Source organism: Phacochoerus africanus, chromosome 12 (assembly GCF_016906955.1).
Source record: "Phacochoerus africanus isolate WHEZ1 chromosome 12, ROS_Pafr_v1, whole genome shotgun sequence".
In the NCBI taxonomy this organism is placed as follows: Eukaryota; Metazoa; Chordata; class Mammalia; order Artiodactyla; family Suidae; genus Phacochoerus; species Phacochoerus africanus.
Window position 1 is genome coordinate 15679371 of NC_062555.1, and position 12542 is coordinate 15691912.

General features: G+C 46.3%; 1 long non-coding RNA gene across 1 annotated transcript; it reads left to right on the forward strand.

The window, feature by feature from the left end:
• Positions 1 to 5779: 5779 nt before the first annotated feature.
• LOC125112849 (uncharacterized) lies at positions 5780 to 10584 on the forward strand. Its single transcript, XR_007131273.1, has 3 exons — positions 5780 to 5974; positions 7006 to 7099; positions 10101 to 10584. It is a non-coding gene; the product is annotated as an uncharacterized LOC125112849 (long non-coding RNA).
• Positions 10585 to 12542: the final 1958 nt, after the last annotated feature.

The window sequence follows — 12542 nt, forward strand, 5'->3', positions numbered from 1 at the left end:
CGCACGGAGCTGTTTTTCAGTGTTATGGCTCACAGCCCACTTGAGCGGCGTGTGAAAAGGGGACAATTCTAGAGAAGGAGCCCTCACCCTTCTTCCTTCCCTCTTTGACCAAACTCCAGCCATGCTCCTCTGACCTGACTAGGTCTCAACCTTGGCCCATAAAAAAATGGAGCAAACACTAGCATAGTTTCCATCGGCTCAAGGCTGAACACCCAGGTGATTCAAGCTCCCCTTCAAGTGCCTGCCTGAGAAACTCACGGCTGCCAAGACAAAGAATTTGCTTTCTGTTCCAGCCGACATCTCAAGAGAGGGCCCTGTCTTCCAGCCTCGTGGGAGGGTAGGAGCCTAAACTCGATAAGCCCCAGAGAGCAGCCTAGATGATTTGTTTTGTTTTGTTTTTTGTTTTTTAGGGCTGCACCCAAGGCCTACACCACAGACACAGCAACACATGTCTGCAACCTACACCACAGCTCACATCAATGCCGGATCCCTAACCCACTGAGCAGGGCCAGGGATCGAACCCACATCCCCATGGATACTAGTTGGGTTCATTACCATAGAGCCACGACAGGAACTCCTAGATGAATGATTTTCACACAGACTAAGCCCCCTTCCCACTTTTTGTGACTTTTCACTTCTGTGACTCCACTGAGCCCCCACTCACTCCCTTCCCTCTCTTCCATCCTCCCCTTAAAACGCTCGGTCACCTCTGTATCGACTGAGGCTGGATTCAGTTTGTGCTAGACTCTTTTTCTCATTGCAAAACTATTACTGATCAAAATCTGTACACACAGGAGTTCCCGTTGTGGCGCAGCAGAAATGAATCTGACTAGGAACAATGAGGTTGCGGGTTTGATCCCTGGCCTTGCTCAGTGGGTTAAGGATCCAGTGTTGCTGTGAGCTGTGGTGTAAGTCGCAGACATGGCTCTGGCATAGGCTGGCAACTGCAGCTCGGATTAGACCCCTAGCCTGGGAACCTCCATGTGCCACAAGTGTGGCCCTAAAAGGCAGATAAAATAAAATAAAATAAAATAAAATAAAATCTGTACACTGAATGGGAGAAAATCTTTGCAAATGAAGCAACTGACAAGGAATTAATCTCCAAAAGTATACAAACATCTCATGGAGCTTTATAGCAAAACCCCAAAAAATCCAATCAAAAAATGGGCAGAAGATCTAAACAGACATTTTCCCAAAGATGTACAGATACCCAAAAAATACATGAAAACAGGCTCAACATCAGTAATTATCAGAGAAATGCAAGTCAAAACTATAGTGAGGAGTTCCCACTGTGGTGCAGCCGAAATGAATCCAACTAGTATCCATGAAATACTACCATATAGCACAGGAAAAATCTACTCAATAGTTTGTAATATCCTACATGGGGAAAAAAGAATGGATATTTTTATATACACAGCTGATTCACTTTCTTGTACACCTGAAACTAACACAACATTGTAAATCCACTATATTCCAATAAAATTAACTTTAAAAAACTCCGTCCTTACCATTTTAACTAGTGTTCAACTTTAACCTCTTTGACGTTGTAAATTCACCTAAGACTATCTAAACAACCCCTTAGTCACACAGATTAAGAACGAAAGGGATATCAGAGAAGAGGTCAGACTGAAAAGTGGTTAAAAAGTACAATCTTCTAGGAGTTCCCATTGTGGCACAGTGGAAACGAATCCAACTAGGAACCGTGAGGTTGTGGGTTCAATCCCTGGCCTCACTCAGTGGGTTCAGGGTCCTGCACTGATGTGACCTGTGGTGTAGGCCGCAGACGCGGCTCGAATCTGGCATTGCTGTGGCTGTGGTGTAGGCCAGCGGCTACAGCTCTGATTTGACCCCTAGCCTGGGAACCTCCAGATGCTGAGGGTGAGACGAAGCAAGATTCTGCACCCTGGCTGTTAACGTCCTCAAAATCAAAGCTGCAGAGACCCACCCAGGACCAGGCTGGCCAGAGGAGGGAAGGTCCCTGCCTCCAGGTCATCGGCCCAAGCCCTCCAACTTTACCTTCGACGTCAAGGAAGAGGCCGGTGAAGTCCTGGGGCCCCTCGACTCATTTATCCAATATAAACTGAGCTTCTCCACTGTGCCCAAGATACACAGGTAGGCACACAGGCCCAGCCGATGGGAGGCCATGTTGGCTCCACTTCCTCTTCAGGCCCATCCACTCCTGCTCCTTTCCTCCAGCCACATGTTCTTGCTACTGTCTTTATCCAGGGTCTCGGTCTCTCCATCAGTGTGTGAGGGGACCTGCCTCTTGATTGCTGGCAGGCCGCTCTGAGGTGCCACGAGGGATTCTGAATGTCTCACGGGTAAAGGGACACACAGTGTATCCCTTTTCTGACACCGGATTGCTGCGAGGACCCTATCACCCTCTGTCTGTGACAGAGCTGCTGTATTGACTGCAAAGTGTTATGCCAGTGTCAAGGGTAATAGAATGCGGGCTTTGCTTCTTCACCCTTCTATTTCAAAATACTCGGCCTGCAAGTAGCGCTTGGTTCGGACTCTTCGTGGAGTTGGCTCAGGGAACTGTGCCTGAGCCTTAGGATTTACACTCCCGGAAGGAAAGGAGGGCTTCCTCTCACTCCCTGCTCCAAGCGGTGGAGCCTGCTCTAAGCGCTTCCTCCCTGCCCCTCTCTCCCAAACGCCGGTCACAGTGCCCTCTGGTGGAAATCCGGAGCAATTGCCCCGTGGACCCAGGACAAACCCAAAGCTCAGCCGACGGACGGCTTGGGGTTGAACTCCGGGAGGACGCGACCTGGGACTTTAGACCGTACAGGCTCCAGTCCCATCCAGCTGGTTACTGTCGTGCAGAATGTAGACTACGCAGTACCAGACATTTTGATTTTTCAAGACAAGCTAGAAACTTGCTCATTGAAAAAACCAAAACCGAAACCAACCGTATAAGCCAAAGAAAAACAAGCCCTCAGGGAGAGAGTTTGGGGCTGCAAACCATCAGGAAGCCTCCATCTCCGCGAAGAAAATGAAAAGTATTGATACCAGTTCATCCCAACACTATAACAGGGAAGAGTCCTGGTAATAGAAATGTTTTCTATAAAATATAAAAATCACAACCATGAACTATTTGACAAGGCGGAAAAAGAACAAGCTTATTTAATTGCTTCTCATATATATTTGCTTGTTATAACGAAAAAAAATTTCTTTTACTTATATGACCCAGCAGAAACTAGATTTCAGTAAAAATCTTGAGAGGAAACAAAAAAAAAATAGAAACAATTGTTTCCATCAGTTACTTTTTCTTTCATTTGAGAGAAAAAAATTATTCTTCCAGAATTCACAAGCTTCCAGAATCCCAAAGTCCATGAAGATGTATTTGAACATCTTAGGAAAGAAGTGTTCACTTCCCCATAGGAAATGCAGAGCCCACACCATTCGGCTCATCTCGGCTGAGGGCCTCACCTCCTACTTGTTTCTCACTCTGCCCTGAGCGTCATACCAAACTAAGAACATCTCAGTGTTCTTCAGAAAATTCTTTCTCTTTAAGGTGCCCTTCCCTTCTTTTCTATTTTTTAAAGCTCCTATGCAGTCTTCCTTCCTATGCAGGTTTGGGAGTTCCTGTCGTGGCACAGTTGTTGACGAATCCAACTAGGAACCATGGGGTTGCAGGTTCGATCCCTGGCCTTGCTCGTTGCCGTGAGATGTGGTGTGGGTCGCAGACGCAGCTGGGATCCCACGTGGCTGTGGCGTAGGCTAGTGGCTACAGCTCCTATTGGACCCCCAGCCTGGGAACCTCCATATGCTGTGGGAGCGGCCCTGGAAAAGGCAAAAAGACAAAGACAAAAACAAAAACAAAAACAAAACCGGTTTATAAATTCCCTCCCATCAAAACCCATTTACATGATACCTGCCCAAGCCTCAAGGCATTGGAAGTTGCCCACTCCCAACCTGTGCTTTCAAAGTGCCAAGCCCCTATCTCTAGGAGAACAATCTGTGTGCTTATATTACCACCATTTGTTTACACATCTTAGACCTGGAGAATCTACCCACAGGTGGGCCGTGTCTCTGATGGGCTATAAGGCTGTGAGTGTGTGGTTCCATGGTGTGAGGACTCTGGACTCTGGACTCTGAGGGGATAGAAGGCTTTGAAAACACCTCATAGATTGGATGCCAGTAGGGTAGGTTGTGCACCCAGAGCCTAATAAGAGCTAGATTCATTGTAAGTACAATAATGTAAAAGTATATTTATAAATGCTTTTATTTTTGATTATTTTGAATGAGGACTAATTTTCTTTGTTTCAAGTGCAAGGGTATAAATGTGTGTCCAAGAGAGAAGTTTCCAGCTCTCCCGTTGGCGGCCACTCAATTTCTTATCAGTGAGTGACGCTGCTCCTGCTTTACAGCCTCTGGATAAAGTCCGCATTCCGTTACCACAGTGAAGACTTTCTTGCTCCTCCCTCGCCTCACACCCAGCCTTTGGCCGCTACTTTCCAGCCCAGGCTGAACTGAGTGCCTCAGGGTGCCGTGCACTCTCGGCCACACTCTCTTCTTTTTGATGCCCAAGAGATGATACGGGAATCTGGGTTCTTGTTCACGCAGTCAAAGAGTGACCTCTGTGAACACACATGCAGCAAGCAAGCAAAGTCTTTTTTTTTTTTTTTTGTCTTTTTGCCTTTTCCAGGGCCGCTCCTGCTGCATATGGAGGTTCCCAGGCTAGGGGTCGAATCAGAGCCGTAGCCACCAGCCTACACAACAGCCACAGCAATGAGGGATCCCAGCCGCGTCTGCGACCCACACCACACCTTACGGCAAGGCCAGATCCCTAACCCACTGAGCAAGGCCAGGGATCGAACCTGTACCCTCAAGGGTTCCTAGTCGGATTTGTTAACCACTGAGCCACGAGGGGAACTCCAAGCAAAGTCTTTATTAAAGGAAAGCAAATAGCTCCCAGGGCTGCTGGGAGCAGGGAGAAGAGCCACCTTCTCTATTGTCCTATAGGGATTTTTACCCCTTAAAAATGGGGGTGCTGCCAACGTGGGGTCCAGAGAGATGTGGTCTTCTCCCATTGGCCTTGCTCAGTTACCTCTATCAGTCCTTGTCCAATAGGGGTCTTAGGGGTGAAAGTGTCCCGTTAGTCTCAGGGTTTCTTTGCCCTTTTCTTCTTGTAAACTGAGTCACAGGGGATTGGGGATTACTGTCCATCTGGGTGTAGGCACACTCCCTACAGTAAACAGGAACTGTGGGGATGTTACTTCCTGGAGCCCTTAAGCCACAAATGTTCATCAATGGCCACATCAAAGAATGCATCCAAGCCCCACGCTCCTTCACTGACTCCCTGAGTTAGTATTTGGCCTCGATTTAGCAACATGTTCCTGATCCGTCCAGCTTCAGATCTCTGTCGGCAGCGGGTTCCAAGAGCCCCCACTCCTCCCCTCCCTAACTGTCTCCCCTTGTTTACTGCTAGGTACCCTTAGCAGCTCCTGGTCCCTGGAGATCTGAGCAGGGAGCCATCAGCAAAGATTAGCCACCAGCGTCTAGCACACAGCAGGGCTGGAATCAAAGTTGCCCAAGCCCCACTGAGCCTCAGCCTCTGGGAGCTCCGGACTCACCTTTGGCAGGAGAAGCCTAACCTCCCCGGGTGCGGGGACCATCCCACCCCGCCCCCAACTCTAACGCAACCTGGATGTGCTTCCTCCCGCAGCCTGAAGAGGGCGCCCGGATAACGCACAGCTCACCCTGCCCGCTGGCTGTTCTTGTTCCCACCCGGGTGGTGCAGGGAAGAGGGAGAGGTTTTATCAGCTTGTGGGCGGGCGGACCTATTTCTCTCTGTGAAGGGATAAGGGATTTTCATCATCAGCCTCTTCCCTGAGTGCAGTTGACTCTTGGGCGCAGAAAAGTTAGAAGTGTGGCTTTGAAAGGCTAAAAGGAAGATTCTGCGCCATGCTGAGTCTGCCTCCATCTCTCTTCTCAGCGGGGACGTTTTAGGCGGACACCCAGCCGGCTCCAGGTCAGCACCCCACTCCCCCCTCCACGGGGCATCTTACAGCCCCCCTCAAACACCAGCCCCCACCTCCCAGAATGGCCGATTACTCTGTAAAGTCCTGTACAATGTAAGGTGTTACCATCATTATCGTTATTATGATTAACTAGCATTTTCTTTACCTAATGTTCAAATTCAAAATTTTCCTTACTTTTACGCTCCCTTTGTATAGCTTCTTTTACTTTCTTTTGCTTTTTAAGGTTGCACCCGAGGCATAGGGAAATTCCCAGGCGAGGGGTCTAATTGAAGTTGCAAAAGTCTAGCCACCTGCGACCTACACCACAGCTCATGGGCAGCCCTCGGGCAGCTCTCCGGCAGCTCTCGGGCAACGCTGAATCCCAAACCCACTGAGTGAGGCCAGGGATTGAACCCCAGGCCTCTTGGTTACTAGTCAGATTTGTTTCTACTGCACCACAATGGGAACTCCTTCTAGTTTACTTTCTTTTTTCACGTTTCTTTTTTTAAGGGGACCTTGGCTTAATGTTTGGCCTTACAGACTTTTGAATTGTATTTATCAATGTTTTCTTTTTAAGTACTTCTGTCGTTTGACTTACAAACAGACCTTCCCGTGTATTGCAATAGCTCTTGTAATCTAATTAAACGTATAAAATGTGGAGAAGCTTAGGTTCTCTTAAATTTCCTGGGACACAGTTACGGCATTTAGTCATTAATCTAAATCCAGGTAAGCACTTACATAGTTTACGCTGGAAACTCAAGGCTAATCTTTTAAATATTCTAATGTTCCTAAATATTCTCTAATATATTAAGCTCTCTCTTAAGTAAATTCTTAAGATACCAAATATACAAAGATCCTTCCTATATTTAACATTATTATGATAACTATGTTGTTAGTTCCAAATCTCCCTGTTATTTCACTGAGTCATTTTGGATTTGGGAGTTATTATCAAAGGTGGATGGGATTTTAAGCTGAATAAAGATTTTGGTTGGAAGGGGGTTTGGAAGCTACAGACACCCAAAAAGATTTTTCTCATCCCCAGACTGCCACTTTGATCTGCTTATTATGTCAAGAAGGAACTTCAAGTTCATGGCCTGTTACTGTGATGTCCTCTCCCCTATGCCACGTGGTTGGAGGTATGTTACAGCTGATCCTCACTACTGATGAATATGCAAATCACAGCCAGGTGGCTAGAACACTTGACTGAATTCAGTCTACCTGAGTCCATTCTGCATTCTTTTCAAACTCTTCCTCTTAGCCCAGCCACGCTGCTTGCAGATATTTAAATGCACCCCTCTTTACATAATTTGTGTGTGGCTTACTCTTTGGTCACTGTCACTTCAAGAGGAACAAGATCCAAACTCAGCATGAACACCTTGTTTCAAACTTGAAGAGAAGGTGAAATTGGTCTCTGGGAGAGGATATTAACTGAAGGCTGGAAACTCACGTGAGGTAGACCTCCAAACTGAGCTTTCTGTTGTAATACAGGGGCGGACATACACCTGCTCCTTAGGCAGTTGTCTAAAAGAAAACCATTATGAGCATTAGATAAGTGAAATGCTAACAGAAAACAATGAAATAAGATATATTAATATATCTATATTTGGACATACATTAAAAAGTAGTAGCAATTCGTTTCTGCAATAACCATTCTTTTCTGATAATGCTTTTTTTATCCCATTATAATTGGAACCATCACGACCCCATACATTGCACCTCTAGTTGAGTTTTTCATCCTATTTTGGGACTGAGGAGTAGTTAGCGCCCAGATTCATGATCAGCACTTTGGACTGGCTGAAATGGTGGCTAGAACTATGGTACTGCTAATTCTTTTCTAAAGAACTTCCAGGAGTTCCTGCTGGGGCACAGTGGGTTAAGAATCTTACTGCAGGAGTTCCTGTTGTGGCTCAGTGGTTAACGAATCTGACGAGGAACCATGAGGTTGCGGGTTCGATCCCTGGCCTTGCTCAGTGGGTTAAGGATCCGGCGTGGCCGTGAGCTGTGGTGTAGGTTGCAGACGCGGCTCGGATCCCATGTTGCTGTGGCTCTGGCGTAGGCTGGCGGATGCAGCTCCCATTCGACCCCTAGCCTGGGAACCTCCGTATGCCATGGATGTGGCCCTAAAAAAGACAAAAGTTAAAAAAAAAAAAAATCTTCCTGCAGCAGCTAAGGTTGCAGCCAAGTTGTGGGTTCCATCCCTGGCCTGCGTGCAGAGGGTTAAAGAATCCAGCATTGCTGCAGCTGCCACAGCTGCGGAATAGGTCACAGCTGCAGTTTAGATTCAGTCCTGGGCCAGGGAACTTCCTTATGCCCTGGGTGCCCCATTAAAACAAAACAAAACAAAAAAACCCAAACCAAAAACCAAAACAAAGCCAAAAAAAAAAAAAATCCCCCAAACTTCTAGGTCCAGCCTGGAAGGATTTCTTCCATAGTCTCAGTTTGAGGAAGGTTAAGTATGAAACAGGAAAAATAGGAACAATCTCAACACTCAAAAAAAAAAAAAAACCAATAACGACAACAGAGAGTTTCCATTGTGGCGCAGTGGAAACTAATCCGACTAGGAACCATGAGGTGGTGGGTTCAATCCCTGGCCTCACTCAGTGGGTTAAGGATCTGGTGTTGCTGTGAGCTGTGGTGTAGGCCGGCAGCTGCAGCTCCGATCGGACCCCTAGCCTGGGACCCTCCATATGCTGCGAGTGCAGCGGGGACTGAGGCTTGACTGCACTGGAACGGAGGTGTGTGTAGGTAACACGAAGACAAATCATAGCAGTTATTGTTCAATAAGGCCTGGAGGCTGAATGGGGAGAAGCCTTCTGATCTTCTAACAAACAGCCTGGGAGAGGAGGGGGGTCAAAGTGCGTGTGGAACAGGCCCTCTGTTCTGGAGGGTTGGCCACCTCGACCTGCAGCCTGTAACCCACCACTGGTTTCCCAGTTGCGGTTCAGACTTGGAAAACGAGGGTTATATCTCTGCCGTTAGTGGATAAGATGAATAGACATGAAACCCTGTCCAGCTCCTTACTCCCCAGCATTATGCTCTGAGAGTGTAGGATTCCTGCAGGTCGGGGCCTCTGAGGACAAGGGAGATGGTCACTACTAGGTACCCCGCTGCAGCCCTTGACTGGTCTTCCCAGGATCCCAGCACCATCCCACCTGTTGGAGTAGGGGAGCCAGAGCGTATATGCCGCTGCTAAGTTTTTAGTGTACCTGATTTTGAATGTCTGTAATCCGTTCAGATCTAGAATGAACTGCACCTGATTTCCCAAAGGGGAAGATCAGATTCTAATTTCTGAGCCCGAAAGGTTACTCGCTAACATATCTGGACCATTTATTCAGAAGTTTTCATTAAAAATTTTTTTTATTTTTATTATTGTCTTTTTAGGGCCACACCCATGGCATATGGAGGTTCCCATGCTAGGGGTCTCATTGGAGCTATAGCTGCCGGCCTACACCATAGCCACAGCAATGCCAGATCTTTAACCTGCTGAACAAGGACAGGGATCGAACTTGCAACCTCATGGTTCCTAGTCGGATTTGTTTCTGCTGTGCCACAATGGGAGCTCTCTATTTAGAAGTTTTCATATTGGGGAAATAATTTAAAAAAAAAAAAAAAAGGAAAATGTTTTCAGATGGCAAGGGGAAGAGCCTAGAATGAATGATCCATAGGTAATGGATTAGAGTTGGAGACGTCAGTATGAACTCATGTTCAGCATCATGAAGATACAGATGGCTGCCTACAGAATTGTTTATAGGAGTTCCCGTCATGGCCCAGTGGTAAACGAATCCGACGAGGAACCATGAGGTTGCGGGTTCGATCCCTGGCCTTGCTCAGTGGGTTGAGGATCTGGCGTTGCTGTGGCTGTGGCGTTGGCCAGTGGCTACAGCTCTGATTAGGGCTAGGGCTAGCCTGGGAACCTCCACATGCCGTGGGTGTGGCCCTGGAAAAAGACAAAAAAAAAAAAAAAAGAATTGTTTATAGATATGTGCCTACATGTGTTTAGTGCACACGTGTGTGTCTTCATTCTGTCAGCCCAAAATCTTTAAACTCTCGGGGCAGATTTGTTGCTGTTAGTGGTATCACGTAACTTAAAACTAAATTTTGCATGTAACTTAAAACTAAATGTTGTGTGCATTGCAGAATATAATGATGATGCCGGGGACCAGACTCTCACTGCGGAATAAATGGGGCAGAATATAAGGAGTGGAGAAAAGGATGAGAAATTACCCCGTGGGGTAAGGTTATAATACTTATTTTTGCCCACTGAATGGACCCAGAAGCGATCCACCAGCAACGAGCATACCTAGAGCCCAGATCTTGCTTTTCAGATACCATTCTCTCTAAAAGGAACGAGACCTCCTTGAAGACATTAATGCAAGGTTTGGGGCAGAGAGAGTTAGTAAGCCTGGAATATCTTATGCTAGAAAATAGAACATGCTCAAAGTTTAATGAAGCAAGGATTCGTATTGAAAGGTCTTCCAGGGGTCAAACTTGGGACAATTTGATCATCAGAAGTAATAATGGAGCATCTCCAAAAATAACCCAGGAGGCCATCACGATTCCAGAGACAAAAGTGGGGGAGGAGAAGCTCTTCTTTACAGACAAAATGCCAGATAAAAAGTATAGAAGGGATTTTTTTTTTTTTTTTGCTTCTTTTAGGGCCACACCCTTGGCACATGGAAGTTCCTGGGTCAGGGGTGGTATTGGGTCTGCATCTGCTGGCCTACACCACAACCGCAGCAACAAAGGATCCAAGCCACATCTGCAAGTGACACCACAGCTCATGGCAATGCCGGATCCTTAACCCACTGAGCGAGGCCAGAGATCGAACCCCCATCCTCAAGGATACTGGTCTGGTTCGTTAACTGCTGAGCCACAATGGGAACTCCATGATCCTGCTGTATGGTATGTATTTATTTATTTTTTGCTTTTTTAGGGCTACACTCAGGGCATATGGAAATTCCCAGGCTAGGGGTCCAATCAGAACTATAGCTGCCAGCCTGTACACCACAGCCACAGCAACTTGGCATCCAAGCCTCATCTGTGACCTACACCACAGCTCACAGCAACACCAGATCCTTAACCCACTGAGTGATGCCGGGGATCAAACCCGCAACCTTATGGCTCCTAGTCGGATTTGTTTCTGGTGTGCCACGACACCAGGAATTCCGAAAAACTACTATTTTATAACCATCAACATGATAACTGTTATAGGCAAAGATCATCAGCAGATGCTAAAACAACTGAGTGAAATTTTGTTGTAATACAAAGATTCAGGAGGTCCCGTTGTGGCTCAGTGGTAACAAACCTGACTAGTATCCCTGAGGATGCGGGTTCAATCCCTGGCCCCACTCAATGGGTTAAGGATCCACGCATTACAGTGAGCTGTGGTATAGGTCACAGTCATGGCTTGGATCCTGCGTTGCTGTGGCTGTGGTGTAGCCTGACAGCTTTAGCTTCGATTTGACCCCTAGCCTGGGAACTTCCATATGCTACATGCAAAAAAAAAAAAAAAATATATATATATATATATGTATAAAATCTGATACTCTTGAAATGTCAAGTCATAAATTGCAATAAACACTGCTTTAAGCATGCGACCAACCCTGGTATCATCATAATTGGATTAACTGATACTAGTTATCTCCTGCTATGATTCAATGAAAAGTGCTGAATGTCTGAATGTCACCTACATTATTCTGACTAAGCTTTTCACCTGAATCTAATCCTGAAGAAACCATCAAACCAATTGAAGACTATGGAACATTTTACAAGAGAAGAATTTGTACCCTTAAAAAACAGCAGTGTTATACTAGCCCCCCAAAAGTGGGAAGAAGAAAAGGAGAGCAGGGGTTACTGTTCCAGATTAAAAGAGGCTAGAGTTTGGGGCCCTAATTTGTGCTTCTCTTGGCTGCTGGGGACCCACACCTCTGATGAGAGCCTATTAGCTGAGCAAAAGCAATATTTGTCTTTTAGATTTTTCCCCCCTTTGCTTCCTGCATTGGTACTCTGATTATAATTAACTGAGTTTTATTTAGACACATCTGTGCCTCTAGGCAGGTAGTGATGTCTTATTAAGCACAGGTTAATGACAAATTAGGAGTAAAAGTTAACAACTCTGAGATACATATAATAAAAGTGTGTTTTAAAAAATGTATAGGAATTCCCACTGTGGTGGATTGGAAATGAATCCGACCAGGAACCACGAGGTTGTGGGTTCGATCCCTGGCCTCGCTCACTGGGTTAAGGATCCAGCGTTGCCAAGAGCTGTGGTCACAGACACCACTCAGATCCTGCATTGCTGTGGCTGTGGTGTAGACCAACAGCTGTAGCTCTGATTCGACCCCTAGCCTGGGAACCTCCATACACCGTGGGTGCAGCCCTAAAAAGCAAAAAACAAAACAAAACAAAACAAACTACAAAGTCTCTCATCAAATCAACCAGAAAAATATAGACATGACAGTCTCTCAAATCAAAAGGGAAAAGCAAAGCAAATAACCAATAAAATGAATAGAACCTCTGAGACAGAATACTAACTCAGGCAGTCAGTGAAGGAGCGTGGGCTTGGATGCATTCTTTGGT